The sequence below is a fragment of the Paramisgurnus dabryanus genome, chromosome 10 (genome assembly GCF_030506205.2).
Source record: "Paramisgurnus dabryanus chromosome 10, PD_genome_1.1, whole genome shotgun sequence".
NCBI classification, from domain to species: domain Eukaryota; kingdom Metazoa; phylum Chordata; class Actinopteri; order Cypriniformes; family Cobitidae; genus Paramisgurnus; species Paramisgurnus dabryanus.
The window spans coordinates 13,617,652-13,636,651 of NC_133346.1; the positions used below are offsets into that span (position 1 = coordinate 13,617,652).

The window sequence follows — 19,000 nt, forward strand, 5'->3', positions numbered from 1 at the left end:
AGTCTATTTAAAACCTTGTTAAAATTAATTTAGCACATTTCTATTGATATAGCTATACTGTATAAAAATACAGCGGTTTGCAGTGAGTGAGTGGATTATTTCTGGTTTGTGAAGGAATTATGTGGTGTGGATGTCTCCATTTCATCCTTCATGCAGGTTTAATTGATTTGCATGTGATGTCAACCATCTGCGTGTCCGCTTGCTTCAGACGGCTGTCTGCTGTCCGCATGTTTCATGCCACACACAATCAGAGTAATCTAAATATACATGTAGTCATGGCAGCAGACCCACTTTTATATACAGGTGGATATTCAAATGACTTTCAAATGCAAATGCATATTTATTTTATATCTGTTTTGTTTTTGCTTTCTGGGCAATTGAAATATTTTTCTTTCTTAAAAACTTGGCATATGTTTACTTGTTTCATTAACTCTTTGGGGACTCATAATTAAATTCAAGTTTATTTATGAAGCCTTTTTCACAATTTACATTGTTGCAAATGAGGTTTACAGAATATTGCAGAACAGGCAAAGAACATAAAAATAGAAGTAGTGTCTGATATTTGTAAGTCTGTAAAAGCGACATTAACAAGCAGCAGTCTCCCAGTGATCAAGCCAAAGGTGGCAGTAATGTTTAAAGGGCCACTTTTTAAAAAAAATATGCTCATTTTCCAGCTTCCCTAGAGTTAAACACTTGATTCTTACTGTTTTGGAATCCATTCAGCTGATCTCCGGGTCTGGCGGCACCACTTTTAGCATAGCTTAGCATAATCCATTGAATCTGATTAGACCTTTAGCATCGCGCTTAAAAATAACCAAAAAGTTCCAATATTTTGGAACAGCTAGGGTCCATTTAATTGACTGTTTTTGTTGATATTGTATCAATATGCAAATCAATTATCTGAAAAAAGATGCCAGATGCAAAACCCTCTGACATGCATCTGACATGTTTTCTTGTAAATTAGCATTATTTTTTGTCAGACTCTTAATGGATTTTGACAACAAACTGGTTTTCTAAATGGCTTGAGGTGGGGATTAAAGCAGATTTGAAGCGAAAGTATTGAATATGTGTTGCTTTAAAAAAACATGTTAACTGGTAGGTAGGTCCAAGCTTGTGGATCATTGTATGTCATCAACGTGACATTTTGACCTGATTCGTGTTTTTTTTTTTTATAACATTTTCTTACTAATGGATATTGCTTAATGAGGTTAACTAAATGAACTGTTTAATGTTCTGTATAAATATTTAAAGCTCAGAGAATTCTCATTATCACATGTACTCACGTTCATACATGCATTTTCATTCTGACACTGTGATACTTGGGGTACTTCTACTTGATTTCATACACAGAGAATCATGCTATGCTTTTTCTTTAATAGCGCTATATTTAGCTTTCATGTTCAGGCTGTGATGACAAGGAGTCAGAGGCCTGAACCACAATCACAGATTCACTAATTAGCGCCTTGAGCTTCATTTAGCGCGTGGGCAGCTCAGACTCTCGCAGAAATAACAGAGAGAGGTACAGCTGGCCTTACTGCAAAAAAATAAATAAAAATGATCAATGCCATTACAGTTTTACATTATAGTACCGTAATTGACTATCTAGCTGACTTTGCACTTATTATGAAGTTCAATTTGAAGTGATTTGAAATGTGATTGTGGCAAAGACCAAAAACGATAAATAATTAAATATTAATGGATATTGGATTTAAAAATATCTATTTATTTTTATTGCAGTGGAGTGATAATAAGCATGTGCACACTAGTATACAGTAGCCTATTTGTCATCATTTTAATTATGGACATATAATATTCCATATTGTTGTACAACCAGAATGTGGTTACTTTTACTATGTTCACATGATTATCAGAATATACTTTTATATACAGGAGATTTATATGACTTTCAAAACCAAATGCACTTCATTTTGCTTCCTGGGCAACTTAAATATTTTACATTTTTCTGTGCAATTGAAATATTTTTTATTTTCAGAATCATGATTATTAAAAAAAAAATGTGCAAAATTCCTTTTCATTTAATGCATTAGAAACATTTGACTGAAATGAAAATCTTTTGAACTAAAGGTGTATGCTTTAAATTATTGAAATTACTTTGTAGACAAAATTTGATTGTGGCAACATAATTAGTTTTTACATCAGAAACTTAATTTATTTTTATGGGGGGGGGGAATCGATGACTAAATAAGAGACCAGAATAGATGGACATTTTCCAACCATAATATGGTAATATATTATATTTTTTAAACTTTCCACGGTTTATCCAATTCTACACAAAGAGTGACTACACTGAAGATGATAAAATAACCGTTCTGATAAGTTGGCTATTATTCCTAAATGTCAAAAATTATAAATAATGAATGAGGTGTTTCCAAACTTTGAACAGTAGTGTATGTGTCTAAATACTTTTTGGGGCCAATGTATATTTACATAATCTCGTTTTTACATGGTATATTATTATATTTCACTAAAAAAAGTATATTTACAAAATAGTAATAGAATTAGTTTATAATAAAAACATAAAGCATTAACAGGCAAAAAAACTAAGTTTATCTGTCTAGTAAGTAACCTGAAGATCTACTTTGTAACTTGCAAAAACGTCCACCCTCTTCCTTACATTTCCAAACTTTCCCCAGTAACCTTTTAATGAAACATGCAGCTGGAAACATACACCAGGCCTTGCGTCATCCAGTATTGTTGCCTTTCTTACTAGAAAACTATCTTTTCTCTCTGCTTTTATACCTACAACTGCCCACAGTGTGTGTGTGTGACACTGGCGCCTGCCCCATTAGCAGATGTCAAACAGGCAAAGACATAAAAGACCCACACTATGAGGTCACACTCATCGGGTACAACATGAACTAAATTATTCTTTTTTAATGTCACCACTGCCAGAACACAGAAAGAATGAAATACATTTCTCTTGTCTCGTGGTGATAATGAAGGCAGCTGTACGGTTTATTTTGAGAGCGAAAAGTCTCATTACAGCTACACATCTCTGCTCTTTTACTTGAAATTGTACTTCACTGTTTGATGTGGGTTTTAGAAACAGCGCATACATTTTGCTATAGAATACAACAAGTGACTGATACATAAGTGCACAAATAATGCAGATTTTGATGAAGGCATAGTATTTCATTACAACAATCACTGATCTATAAAATACATTTTGTAGGGACAAACACTGACATGGATAAACATTCTGCTATTGTAAATATTTCGAATAAGTGTTCCAATGACCCATAACATGTAGCTCAGTTGTAAGTTCGTATAGCTCAGTTGTAAGTTCCTGCAGCTCAGTTATAAGTTCCTGTACCTCGGTTGTAAGTTCCTGTAGCTCAGTTGTAAGTTCCTGTAGATCAGTTATAAGTTCCTGCAGCTCAATTTTATGTGGCTCAAATAAAAGTCTGTTCCTGTAGCTTAATTGTCAGTTCCTGTAACTCAGTTGTAAGTTCCAGTAGCTCAGTTGTAAGGTCGTGCAGCTCAATTGTCAGTTCCTGTAGCTCAGTTGTAAGTTCCAGTAGCTCAGTTGTAAGGTCGTTCAGCTCAATTGTCAGTTCCTGTAACTCAGTTGTAAGTTCCAGTAGCTCAGTTGTAAGGTCGTGCAGCTCAATTGTCAGTTCCTGTAGCTCAGTTGTAAGTTCCTGTAGCTCAGTTGTAAATTCCTGTAGCTCAGTTCTAAGTTCCTGCAGCTCAATTGTCAGTTCCTGTAGCTCATTTGTAAGGTTCTGCAGCTTAATTGCAAGTTCCTGTAGCTTAATTAAAAATTCCTGTAGTTTAATTGTCAGTTCTTGTAGCTTAATTGTCAGTTCCTGTAGCTTAATTGTCAGTTCCTGTAGGTTAATTGTCTGTTCCTGTAGCTTAATTGAAAGTTCCTGTAGTTTAATTGTCAGTTCCTGTAGCTTAATTGTCAGTTCCTGTAGCTTAATTGTCAGTTCCTGTAGCTTAATTGTTGGTTCCTGTGGCCTAATTGTCAGTTCTTGTAGCTTAATAGTCAGTTCCTGTAGCTTAATTGTAAGTTCCTGTAGCTCAAATGTACATTCCTGTAGCTTAATTGCAAGTTCCTGTAGCTTAATGGAAAGTTCCTGTAGTTTAATTTTCAGTTCTTGTAGCTTAATTGTCAGTTCCTGTGGCTTAATTGAAAGTTCCTGTAGTTTAATTGTCAGTTCCTGTAGCTAAAATCTAAGTTCCTACAACTTAATTGTAACTTCCTGTAGCTCAAATGTAAGTTCCTGTAGCTTAATTTTAAGATCCCCTGGCTAAATTGTAATTCATGTGGCTTAAATTCAAGTTCCTGTAGCTTAAATCTAAGTTCATATGACTTAATTGTAAGTTCCTTTAGCTCAGTTGTAAGTTCATGTGGGTCAAATGCAAGTTCCTGTAGCTCAAATGTAAGTTCCTGTAGCTCAATTGTAAGTTCATGTGGCTCAAATGCAAGCTCCTGTAGCTCAAATGTAAGTTCCTGTAGCTCAATTGTAAGTTCTTCTAGCTCAGTTGGTAGTACTGAATTAGCAGCGCAAAGGTTATGGGTCAGATTCCATACAAGGGAACAAACATACTGATAAACAAATATGCAATAAATATGTATGCTCTAAATCCAATGTCAGTCGCTTTAGATAAAAGTGTATACCAATTGCCTAAATGTAATTATTATAAATAATAGCATAATTCATAATAGGACCAAATGCTGATTGGTAACAAGATACTTATATGCATTTGGTAATTATTTTTCTCTGCTGCCTTACATGTCCACAAACTTATCAGAATAAAACAGTTGAAAACTACTGAGTATGGTACTAGAGGAAAATAGTTTTCAGTTATGCGGAGAACTAACGCAATAACACCAACCCACACCAGATACTGAGATATGGGCGAGATATCAATGTGGTATGAGGGAAAGCTCTCAGGCTGCATTGATGTGCAAAAACCCTTTCTCGTCACCTCTTGCACTCAATATTGGCTAGAAACAGCACCTGTTCCAAATCATTAATCTCTCCCATGGCAACACCTGTAGGCTCAACTGCAGTCTACAGAGATTCTTGACAGTGATAACATACAGCTTTTGTCAGGTTTGATGAACAGTGCCTAAATAGAGAAGCTAAATTTGATAAATGGTTCACTGAAAATTGTGTCTGCATCTGTTTGTGTGTGAGAGAGAGAGAGAGAGAGTGAGAGAGAGTCATAGGCATCGAGACAGAGAGGTGCTAAAATTAGAACAAGCTCATGCTGAGAGTTGAATTTGCACTTTACGAAAGGAAAAGTGAATCATCTGAATATTTATGTAGCATTGCAGAGGGGACTCATTTCAGCAGTTATTGATTGATAATAAATCACACCTGTAGACAGAAAACATTATTTTTTTATTATATTCGATTCAGAATCCACATTTAACTTTTATTGCACTGCAGTTGGTCTGAATGTCGTCAAAAACTCCACACATTGCCACAGACTTTTTTTTAAGACGAATTCCTTTTTTTTCATGTTAAATAGAAAATGTATTTTCTTGTCCCAGTTTCATTTGTAAAGACAAATGTAAGCCATTTGTATGTTGATTTCTACAAAGAGTGTAAACACATATGGTTTGTGGCGCTTTCAACAAAGATTGGTTTGTGAGATAGTTCAACATGTCCGTTTCGGATTAAACCAAAGATAATGTGAGGTGGGTTTATAAGTAACACTTTGTATTATAAGTGTCTTTAACTACTATATACACTCTAACAAATGCAGGGTTAATTTCAACCCAGAGTTTGGTCAAAAAGGGACAAACCTAACCCATTGGGTTGTAATTTAACCAATGCGGGGTTGTTTCAACTCAAAATCCTGGGTTTGTATCTATATATTTGTATCTTTTGACCCAACGCTGGTTTGAAAACAAACCAGCATTTTTAGAGTCTACTTACTGTATAAGAAAAATGTTGGGTTGTTTTAAGTTGGGTCAACTATGGACATAACCAATTGTTGGGTTATAAATAACCCTATGCAAGGTTGTGCAACATGATCTCACAAAGTTCCGTGGGATAGTCACTGAATTTTTTGCTAATTTTTCCGTGGCATTCTCACGGATCTCCGAATTTTTCTGTGGCCCTACCACGACTTTCTTTTCCGTGGCATTCTCACGGATTGGTTACTCAACTGCTTTTTCCTATTTTCAAACTTTTTTCGCGTCGGTTTAGGGTTAGATTTGGTGTTTGCGTTAGTATGTCACTTTAAAGGAACAGTATGTAAGAAATTTATATAAATTAATCATAAAATGGCCCTGATATGTCATTAGACATTAAGAAATCATTTTGAATTCAAATACTTATATCACGCACAACAGTATTCCGGCCAGAACATTGCCATTTAAAAAGTGGAGTTGCAACCCTCAACTGATGTTTATGTTGTCATTTTGTGTATTGGCCACCAGTTGTGTGATTGCAGTACCAGTTTTAGCCACAAGTTTTGTGATGGCAATACCAGTTTTGGCCACAATCCTACATACTGTTCCTTTAAGTATTGGTTTATACTATTTTTTCTGATTTATTCTTTTATATTTCCTATACTTTAAACCATTGTCATCGGGCGTTGGGGTCAGAGTTGGGTTTGGGTAAGAATGTTAATTTATGTAAATCTAACCCTAAACCGAAGTGACAATGGTAAGAAAATAGGACAAAACAGTTGAGAAACCAATAAAAAGAAAGAAAGAAATTCGGAGATCGGTGAGAATGCCACGGAAAAAATAGCAAAAAATTCTGTGACTATCCCACGGAAATTGTGTTGTACTCAACTATGGCTGAAACAACCCAGTATTTGGGTTAAAATTAACCCAGCTGTTGGGTTTGTCCATATACTACCGTAGCTTCTCTTTGTGTTTTGAAATTGAAGTTGGTTGCAATACGCCCAAACTGGACTTAACATTATCTTAATGTATACTCTTGACCCTAGCTCAAACCCTAAATCTAACCCTTATCCCAAACCTGCAGAATAACACACAAGTTCACAATAATTACAATGTATTAAATGATTTTTCTTAAGAAAAAAAACTAGACCTGTTGGTCTACATAATGTAAAATTAACACTATAAAATAATTTTATTTTGCTCATTTACAGCTTTACTGTATTTATACAGTATTCATTTCTATGGCCACATAAACTTTCTATAATAAAAACATTCTGTTAATACTTTAAAAATCTGTAGCGGCTGTTTAAACTTTGCTTTCTTTTATTTGAAAAATAAAATTACTCATGTTTCAATCAAATATGTACAAATATGTTTACCTTATTACTTTATTTTGGCAATTTTCCCTTTTTTGTTTATGCTTTCACAAATTATTGAGCTCCATTTGCAGTGACTTGATTTATTTGATTAAAACGGTGCCAGCAGCGATGGTTTGCACCTGTTTGTTTATGTAACAGCTGATAAATTATCTACATGATGCATTTGTGTCTAATCTCAAAAACTCCATTTGCTTGTGTTCAAGCATATGTGGTCTCAAAGTGATAACATGTGTGTTCCTTTTTGCACACAATCTGCACACAATGTAAATATAACAGTAGTTGTATGGGGCCACCATTCGTCAAACTTTTTATGACCCCCTCCCCCACCCGCTGACAGGTCGTGTTTTATGACCCCTTGACAGATGGCGTTTTATGACCCCTTGACAGATGGCGTTTTATGACCCCATGACAGATGGTGTTTTGACAGGTTGTGTTTTATGACCCTTAACAGATGGTTTTATGACAGTTTGTGTTTTATGACTCCTTAACAGATGGTGTTTTGACAGTTTGTGTTTTATGACTTCTTTGACAGATCGTGTTTGGCAGGGGGCGGGACCATCAATCAAAATCTGTACAAGTTGTCAACTTTAGACAGAAAGTATTTAATGGTTTTATTGCCGGTCATTTAGAGTGATTGTTTTTCCTGAGTGTGTTTTATGTCAAGCGTATGGTGTCATGTTTAATGACGGCTCGTGTTTAGACATTTGCTGTTTATTGACATTTGATGTCAGATCTCAACCATCCTCCCACCTTTGCTCGCCCCGTGCGCTTCTCAATACTGACTTTCACACCGCGGGTGTGTTGTTGAATCTAAAGTTTTGCAACAGTATAAGTTTATTTAAAGGCAATCACTAATCATATATATATATATATATATATTAGATGTACCTGGCTACGCTTAAAGCCGATGTTTTCTATCGAGCTATAGTTTCTGATCAGACACAAAGTCTGAACTAAATAAAATTTTAAACGGTTCACAAAGTCCGGGAATCTTTTCATGACCTGGTCTACAGTTTCACGCGTATTAAAGATCCGGCGGTGCCTGACAAAGCGCCGGGTGAGTGTTCATATCTGCCATTTTAAAATAATGTTAATAAATGTAATTCTGTCCACTATGGCAAAATAGGATTTTATTTTAGATTTAGGGGAGTCTTTAACCAAGTCTCTGACTAAGACACGTGTATACGTGCACAGATGGTGACAGAGAAACTTACATATGACGTTAATAAACTTTTAAATGTTTTTAAGACGTATTCACCCCATTTTGGGGTTTTATTTTTAATTAAAGGCTTCTTAAAACATGTGTGAATATGTGTATATTATACAAAGAGTCTTATATTGTCTGCTCTGACAAAAATAAAGTATTTTTTAGGTTTAGGGGAATTGACTGCGTGTGTCTTATAAATACAACTTGATAATACGTTTGTTTTGTAAAGAGACTTCTTTAAAGTCACGCAAGAATAAAATATTTTAGTTGTAACTGGTTAAACTTAAAGCCGATATTTTCTATCGAACTAGTCTATTTTCTGTTCAGACACAAAGTTTTCTGATGCTGATATTATGTCAGTGTGTGTTTGTGTGGGGGTCGTGTGATGTAATCTTTGAAAGTTTATGACCGAACCTTTATTGGGGAGCGACAAGAGATCTCCCGGAATCAGTTTGGATGGAGCAGAGCTGTTATACTCAAGTCTATTGGTATGTATGTGTTTCGCTGTGTTCGTGCCAGTATTTTGTATGATTTATTTAAAAACTAAAAATTCGATCTCTGGTATTGCAGCGAAATTGTCTAAACTGGTATTAACTATTCCTGGTAAATCGCGGAGAAGAGTGGCCTGAACAAAAAAGTCAGACCGAGACTAGAACCTCCCGCAGCGTAACACGGAAATCTTGGAACAAAAGAGACGCCGACTGGCTCGTGTTGTCCGGTGTGTTTTTATTTAATCCTGTTACAATAGATTTAAACAAACTGGTTTGGTTTAATATTTTCTAATAACATGTGTTATCTGTTTTAAAGGTTTGGATATCAGAGGCAAAGCGAACGTTGTGTGTACTATTGCAAAATATATAGCGGATCTCCACGGTACGTTTATCTTGCATAAGAAAATTGTTTTATTTAGATATTTGTCCTAATAACTTTGTTTTTATCTGTTTACAGGTTAGGATACAGACCACAACGCTTTGGACGTATCTTTAAAAAAGATTAAAATCAGAGACTTTTTGGATTTGTCTGGGGACATTTTAAACATTTTGTGGCAAATTGGATTTAAAACATTTCGGATACTGGATACCTAGTTTGATTTGTCCACAGAGCTTGTTTAAGACGTTTTCACCGCATTTTAGGGTTTATTTTTAATCAAAGGCTTCTTAAAACATGTGTGAAAATGTGTATATTATACAATGAGTCTTATATTGTCTGCTCTGACATAAATAAATTTTTATATTAGATTTTAGATCAATTGACTGTGTGTGTTTTATGTCAAGCGTATGCTGTTATGTTTAATGACGGCTCGTGTGACAGCTTGTGTTTAGGCATTTGATGTCAGATATCACCCTTCCTCCCTCCTTTCGCACAAGACCTGCATTCTTTCAGAGGGGTGCGTGTTGTAAAGCGATTAAAGATTTCTAAAACTCAATGTTGGTAAAACAATCCCCCATTACGGTGTCAAAAAAGTAAAATGTTTATTTTAGATTTAGACAAATCATGAACAATGCTACGATTAAAACATTTGTTTGTAACATCACAAGTTATTTAATGAAATATTCCGTATACGTGTATAGTTTAAGCAATGATCTGAGCCATAACCTTCGGAGCCGGCAATACTATAATCTTTAGACGAAAGTCTAAACTAAATAAAATTTTAAACGATTCATGAGTTCCGTGAATCTTTTCATGACCTGCTCTATAGATTCACACGTATTAAAGATCCGACGGTGCCTGACAAAGCGCCGGGTGAGTGTTCATATATGCCGTTTTAAAATAACCTTAATAAATGTAATTCTGTCCACTATGACAAAATAGGATTTTATTTTAGATTTAGGGGAGTCTTTAACCAAGTCTCTGACTAAGACATGTGTATACGTGCACAGATGGTGACAGAGAAACTTACATATGACGTTAATAAACTTTTAAATGTTTTTAAGACGTATTCACCCCATTTTGGGGTTTTATTTTTAATTAAAGGCTTCTTAAAACATGTGTTAATATGTGTATATTATACAAAGAGTCTTATAGTGTCTGCTCTGACAAAAATAAATTATTATTTTAGATTTTAGGACAAATGACTGCGTCTATCTTATAAATACAACTTGATATATATACGTTTGTTTTGTCAATAGACTTCTTTAAAGTCACGCAAGAATAAAATATTTTAGTTGTAACTGGTTAAACTTAAATGTACTATTATCTATTTAACTATAAGCTATATTTTCTGAGCAGATATTTTTCTGTTTCTGATGCTGGTCTTATAACAGTGTGTGGGAGATGATGGCTGTTCACAGCAGGTGGCGGGTTGTAAACTAGGGTCTTTTTAAAACTGTAGTGGTAAAAAATGTAATAGCACATTGACAAAAATAAAGCATTTGGTTGTAACAAATTATTTAATGAAATATTCAGTATGTGTATAGCGATGAACGGTGTCAAAATCACCGGGGTCCCAACAATACTATAGTCTTTAGACTAAAGGGTATTTATTTTAATATAAATAAAATCTTAATCTTTTCGTGCACAATATTCTGATCACGCCATTAGATTGTGTACCAGCGTTTACAATAGAGAACATACGCGGATGAGTGTTCATATACACCGTTAAGAAACTTTTTTTTAAACGATTAAAGACATTTTCAAATCATCTTATGGGGTTTGTTTTAAATGAATGACATCTTAAAACCAACAGGGAATATGTGTTTATTACACAATAAAATGTAATTCTGGCCGCTCTGACAAAATAAGGGTTTAATTTTAGATTTAGTGAATTCTTTAATCAAGGCTCTGATTAAAACACATGAATGCGCGAACCACAGTTGCCAGAGAACGTACGCTGAGGCGCTCTTATGGCGTTAAGAACCTTTTTATTGTTTAAGACATTTTGACCCCATTTCCTGGTTTTGTGTCCGCTGTGGATCCCAACCTCTATGTGTTTATTATACAACAAATGCAATTCTGTCAGCATTTCTAATTTAGAACGCCTTTGATTTAAACATGAGGGTTTTAAAATGAAACGTCCATGTGACTTTTATGACAAAAGCTATTCGATCTTAATTTTTTGTTTTAACATCCAAAAGTTTTATACACAGTCCATAATTAAACAACTAGGTGTGTATGAGTAAGATTATATCTAATGTCACACGAGCAGCACCAAATCACGCATGTGTCTGTGTGTGTGTGTGTGCAACCAGGCTGTTTATGTGTGGGCGTGTTTATGAGCCTGTGTCTTTGCAAGGTGTGTGTGCGTGTGTGTGTGTGTGTGTGTGTGTGTGTGTGTGTTTGCATGGGGGGTCTATGATGTCTCTGTTTGTTACTAAAGTTTTGATATTAAGTCTGTGTCCTCATTGACAATAAGTAAGGGTTTTTAGATGTAGGCTTTATTACACAGATACTGATTAAATCATGTTATGCATTATTTGCGATTTAAAGAAACTTAAAAGGTTTAAGACATTTTATCTCACATTGTGGTGTTGTTTTTTAATTAATGTAACCTTAAAACCCTCTGTTATCCATTTAGGGAACAATAAAATGTTAGCAAATATTATTTATCAAAGTTGACGATGTTATAAGCCAGGATGTCACTAACGTGACAACAAACATTTATTTAAAGACAAAACATTTTAACAAAATTGCCATGGCTTACAGAGACACACTAGACTTAATAATAAAAATAAAAATATACTATTCGAACATCCTAACCTGGTATTAGGTTAGATTAGGTTTTAAGGTCAATCAGCGTCTTTAGCTTTACAACTTACAGCACAAAACCCCCAATGACAGGATTTTTATGAAGTGGAGCAGACCCTTGGTATGCCTGTGGGGTTAGGTACAACTAAGGTCAACATCTATCAGTGCATAATAAGCAAACATGAAATTATATTTTAACTATGGTTTGTTAATGATGTTGCTAGGTTCGCGTATTTTTTCTGAAACAAACTTTTCTTTTCAAACTTAGTTAGGATACACACGTTTGTCGCCTCAAACACCTGATCAAAGTTTTTCTTCGCTAGCGACAACTAATGTCTGAGATTTTGTAAATTCATCAGATGTTTCTTACTTGTGTATTTTCTTAAACAAACTTTTTCTTTTCAATCTTAGACAGTCTTCATACGTTTGTCTTTCGATAAGTTGTTCATAGTTTTTCTTCGCTAGTGTCAACTCATGTATGAGATTTGTAAATTTCATCATATGTTCTTACATGTGTATTTTCTGAAACAAATTTATGCTTTTCAAACTCAGGTAGTCATCATACTTTTGTCTCTACATACATTTGTTCAAAGTTTCTTGTAGCTAGTGTCAACTGATGTCTGAGATTTTGTAAATTCAACAGATGGTCTTACGTGTGTATTTCTTAAACAAACATGTTGCTGTTCAAACTTAGGCAGTGTTCATACGTTTGTCTTTTCATAAGTTGTTCATAGTTTTTATTTGTTAGCGTCAACTAATGACAGAGATTTTGTAAACTCATCAGATTCAAACAAAACTCATTCATTTCTGTAGTTTATGTAACACCTTGTCAAACTCTTAAAGGTAGTACTATCTGTTTAAAACAACAATGCAAAGTATTTTAGATTTACTTGATAAATCTTTTACATCAAAACAAACTAGGATAGCAATATGTTTGAATCTGTAACAGGTGATACCACCAATAGCGTGATGTACATAACAAAGTCTGTAAAATAATAAAGATTGATTAGGTTTTTATTTAGTAAACCTTTTAACACAAAGTGTAGAGTCTTTTGTATGTAACAACAAAGATGCGATGAAACAACGCAAAACAAGAGAGGATGCGTTTGTTAAAACACATATAAATTAAGATGCATACATCTACAAATGGGGCAATGTCTTTAATCTATTGGTCCCGAATTTAGAGGCTATACGGCCAAACTATTTCAAACATTGCCCCATTTGTAGATGTATGCATCTTAATTTATATGTGTTTTAACAAACGCATCCTCTCTTGTTTTGCGTTGTTTCATCGCATCTTTGTTGTTACATACAAAAGACTCTACACTTTGTGTTAAAAGGTTTACTAAATAAAAACCTAATCAATCTTTATTATTTTACAGACTTTGTTATGTACATCACGCTATTGGTGGTATCACCTGTTACAGATTCAAACATATTGCTATCCTAGTTTGTTTTGATGTAAAAGATTTATCAAGTAAATCTAAAATACTTTGCATTGTTGTTTTAAACAGATAGTACTACCTTTAAGAGTTTGACAAGGTGTTACATAAACTACAGAAATGAATGAGTTTTGTTTGAATCTGATGAGTTTACAAAATCTCTGTCATTAGTTGACGCTAACAAATAAAAACTATGAACAACTTATGAAAAGACAAACGTATGAACACTGCCTAAGTTTGAACAGCAACATGTTTGTTTAAGAAATACACACGTAAGACCATCTGTTGAATTTACAAAATCTCAGACATCAGTTGACACTAGCTACAAGAAACTTTGAACAAATGTATGTAGAGACAAAAGTATGATGACTACCTGAGTTTGAAAAGCATAAATTTGTTTCAGAAAATACACATGTAAGAACATATGATGAAATTTACAAATCTCATACATGAGTTGACACTAGCGAAGAAAAACTATGAACAACTTATCGAAAGACAAACGTATGAAGACTGTCTAAGATTGAAAAGAAAAAGTTTGTTTAAGAAAATACACAAGTAAGAAACATCTGATGAATTTACAAAATCTCAGACATTAGTTGTCGCTAGCGAAGAAAAACTTTGATCAGGTGTTTGAGGCGACAAACGTGTGTATCCTAACTAAGTTTGAAAAGAAAAGTTTGTTTCAGAAAAAATACGCGAACCTAGCAACATCATTAACAAACCATAGTTAAAATATAATTTCATGTTTGCTTATTATGCACTGATAGATGTTGACCTTAGTTGTACCTAACCCCACAGGCATACCAAGGGTCTGCTCCACTTCATAAAAATCCTGTCATTGGGGGTTTTGTGCTGTAAGTTGTAAAGCTAAAGACGCTGATTGACCTTAAAACCTAATCTAACCTAATACCAGGTTAGGATGTTCGAATAGTATATTTTTATTTTTATTATTAAGTCTAGTGTGTCTCTGTAAGCCATGGCAATTTTGTTAAAATGTTTTGTCTTTAAATAAATGTTTGTTGTCACGTTAGTGACATCCTGGCTTATAACATCGTCAACTTTGATAAATAATATTTGCTAACATTTTATTGTTCCCTAAATGGATAACAGAGGGTTTTAAGGTTACATTAATTAAAAAACAACACCACAATGTGAGATAAAATGTCTTAAACCTTTTAAGTTTCTTTAAATCGCAAATAATGCATAACATGATTTAATCAGTATCTGTGTAATAATGCCTACATCTAAAAACCCTTACTTATTGTCAATGAGGACACAGACTTAATATCAAAACTTTAGTAACAAACAGAGACATCATAGACCCCCCATGCAAACACACACACACACACACACACACACACACACACACACACACACACACACACACGCACACACACCTTGCAAAGACACAGGCTCATAAACACGCCCACACATAAACAGCCTGGTTGCACACACACACACACAGACACATGCGTGATTTGGTGCTGCTCGTGTGACATTAGATATAATCTTACTCATACACACCTAGTTGTTTAATTATGGACTGTGTATAAAACTTTTGGATGTTAAAACAAAAAATTAAGATCGAATAGCTTTTGTCATAAAAGTCACATGGACGTTTCATTTTAAAACCCTCATGTTTAAATCAAAGGCGTTCTAAATTAGAAATGCTGACAGAATTGCATTTGTTGTATAATAAACACATAGAGGTTGGGATCCACAGCGGACACAAAACCAGGAAATGGGGTCAAAATGTCTTAAACAATAAAAAGGTTCTTAACGCCATAAGAGCGCCTCAGCGTACGTTCTCTGGCAACTGTGGTTCGCGCATTCATGTGTTTTAATCAGAGCCTTGATTAAAGAATTCACTAAATCTAAAATTAAACCCTTATTTTGTCAGAGCGGCCAGAATTACATTTTATTGTGTAATAAACACATATTCCCTGTTGGTTTTAAGATGTCATTAATTTAAAACAAACCCCATAAGATGATTTGAAAATGTCTTTAATCGTTTAAAAAAAAGTTTCTTAACGGTGTATATGAACACTCATCCGCGTATGTTCTCTATTGTAAACGCTGGTACACAATCTAATGGCGTGATCAGAATATTGTGCACGAAAAGATTAAGATTTTATTTATATTAAAATAAATACCCTTTAGTCTAAAGACTATAGTATTGTTGGGACCCCGGTGATTTTGACACCGTTCATCGCTATACACATACTGAATATTTCATTAAATAATTTGTTACAACCAAATGCTTTATTTTTGTCAATGTGCTATTACATTTTTTACCACTACAGTTTTAAAAAGACCCTAGTTTACAACCCGCCACCTGCTGTGAACAGCCATCATCTCCCACACACTGTTATAAGACCAGCATCAGAAACAGAAAAATATCTGCTCAGAAAATATAGCTTATAGTTAAATAGATAATAGTACATTTAAGTTTAACCAGTTACAACTAAAATATTTTATTCTTGCGTGACTTTAAAGAAGTCTATTGACAAAACAAACGTATATATATCAAGTTGTATTTATAAGATAGACGCAGTCATTTGTCCTAAAATCTAAAATAATAATTTATTTTTGTCAGAGCAGACACTATAAGACTCTTTGTATAATATACACATATTAACACATGTTTTAAGAAGCCTTTAATTAAAAATAAAACCCCAAAATGGGGTGAATACGTCTTAAAAACATTTAAAAGTTTATTAACGTCATATGTAAGTTTCTCTGTCACCATCTGTGCACGTATACACATGTCTTAGTCAGAGACTTGGTTAAAGACTCCCCTAAATCTAAAATAAAATCCTATTTTGTCATAGTGGACAGAATTACATTTATTAAGGTTATTTTAAAACGGCATATATGAACACTCACCCGGCGCTTTGTCAGGCACCGTCGGATCTTTAATACGTGTGAATCTATAGAGCAGGTCATGAAAAGATTCCCGGACTTTGTGAACCGTTTAAAATTTTATTTAGTTCAGACTTTGTGTCTGATCAGAAACTATAGCTCGATAGAAAACATCGGCTTTAAGCGTAGCCAGGTACATCTAATATATATATATATATATATATGATTAGTGATTGCCTTTAAATAAACTTATACTGTTGCAAAACTTTAGATTCAACAACACACCCGCGGTGTGAAAGTCAGTATTGAGAAGCGCACGGGGCGAGCAAAGGTGGGAGGATGGTTGAGATCTGACATCAAATGTCAATAAACAGCAAATGTCTAAACACGAGCCGTCATTAAACATGACACCATACGCTTGACATAAAACACACTCAGGAAAAACAATCACTCTAAATGACCGGCAATAAAACCATTAAATACTTTCTGTCTAAAGTTGACAACTTGTACAGATTTTGATTGATGGTCCCGCCCCCTGCCAAACACGATCTGTCAAAGAAGTCATAAAACACAAACTGTCAAAACACCATCTGTTAAGGAGTCATAAAACACAAACTGTCATAAAACCATCTGTTAAGGGTCATAAAACACAACCTGTCAAAACACCATCTGTCATGGGGTCATAAAACGCCATCTGTCAAGGGGTCATAAAACGCCATCTGTCAAGGGGTCATAAAACACGACCTGTCAGCGGGTGGGGGAGGGGGTCATAAAAAGTTTGACGAATGGTGGCCCCATACAACTACTTATAACTATATCACTGATTAACACACTCACATACTTTCTGGGAGTCAATCACATATGGCCCAGTCATATACCAGTAAGAGAAATGTATGCGGTTATTACCCAAGGCACAGCTGCAAAGCAATTACTGTAAATCACAGTGTGAGATTGTCTCACGCCACAAGTCCTGCTCTTTAAGTCTCATCATGAGTACATAATAATGCATGTTTTTTTAAGTAATCATGTAGGCAGATTGAACAGAAGTCATTGAATTTTAATGAATGTCTAAGAACAGTTTTAGCTAAATAAAGAGACACACTATACATACAACCCTTCAAATATATGATCTATCTATCTATCTATCTATCTATCTATCTATCTATCTATCTATCTATCTATCTATCTATCTATCTATCTATCTATCTATCTATCTATCTATCTCGTTTTATTATTTTTTGTGTGGTAAAGAGTTTTTCCCATCCATGAAACAACAGGGTCCATTACTAGTCATTTTAGACATGTTTTAATGTGTATTATTGATTATGGTAGACCGCAGGTATTGTAGCTGTAGACCATGAATATCATATTAGTCATAATATATTACTCATAGATGACTTTAAAACATATCAGCTCTCGACTGATCATGAGGTTTTTGTCTTTGTGGTTTGAGATGGTTTTGTGTCCACAGGGATTCGTTTGCATTTTGCATTTGAATGCACATTAAAACAGCTTAAAGGGGGTTTTAATGTGTTCAGAGAAAAGAAAAGAGAAAGTAATTTAATTGCCACTCCTCAAAAAAGCCATACACACTGTTCACTGAAGATAATCACAGAGAGAGAGAGAGAGAGAGAGAGAGAGAATGAGAGAGAGAGAGAGAGAGAGACACCGAACATTTATGGTACTTGTGGCAAGCATCTTCCCATCTCATAAAATGTTTACTATTTCTTACAGCATTTTGTACACATTTAACACTTGTTAAAGTTTTGTGAAAGATTATTACAAATAGTAATATTACAAATCTTTAATTTTTTTCATTTTGTGAGTTATTATCTAGTTTTGTGAGTCATTAGACTTATAAAACCACAAATCTACCAAAATTTTTGTTTTGTATTCCCCAGACCAAAAAATAACAGTTTGATGCAATCCTAGGGTAAGTAAATGCTGGTAGGATTTTAATTTCGTAATCTAAACTTTTGAATGGACAGAAATAGTCACGTAACTTTCACGCATTTTTCGTGACCGTATAACGAATTCCTGTTTTCATGTGATTATCACGTATTGGTTACTGAACTGCTTTGTCCTAGGTTTAATTACACAGAATTCATGATAAATGAATGTATTTTATAAAATGTCATAAAACTGGGGCCCCCCTGGCACCATCTCGTGGCCCCCCTGGGGGCCCCGGACCCCAGTTTGAGAACCACTGCTATATAGCACCTTTGAAGCACCTATGAAGAACCATACGGGGGCCATATAGCACCACTATCACCACATCTGGTTCTACATAGCACAATATGGTTCTACACCGGTTCTACACAGGTACTTCATCGGTGCTATATGGCACCTAAAATGGTTCTTGATTACGAGCCAAGAACCACTTTAAGTGCTATTTAGCACTGTTTGTTTTTTGAGTGTAGTTATAAAAAACACGTAGGCTACGTAGGATTTGTAAGTTATTTTGATGCATTGTTAAAATTAAATTACATTACAAAATGTAAAGCAAATTTTCAAACATCACAAACACGTG

At 34.5% G+C, this 19,000-nt stretch overlaps 1 long non-coding RNA gene across 1 annotated transcript; it reads left to right on the forward strand.

The window, feature by feature from the left end:
• The first annotated feature begins 8,463 nt into the window (after positions 1-8,463).
• Positions 8,464-9,740, forward strand: LOC135738304 (uncharacterized). The gene is made up of 4 exons (XR_012337679.1): positions 8,464-8,970; positions 9,053-9,200; positions 9,290-9,355; positions 9,431-9,740. It is a non-coding gene; the product is annotated as an uncharacterized lncRNA (long non-coding RNA).
• The last annotated feature ends 9,260 nt before the right edge of the window (positions 9,741-19,000 follow it).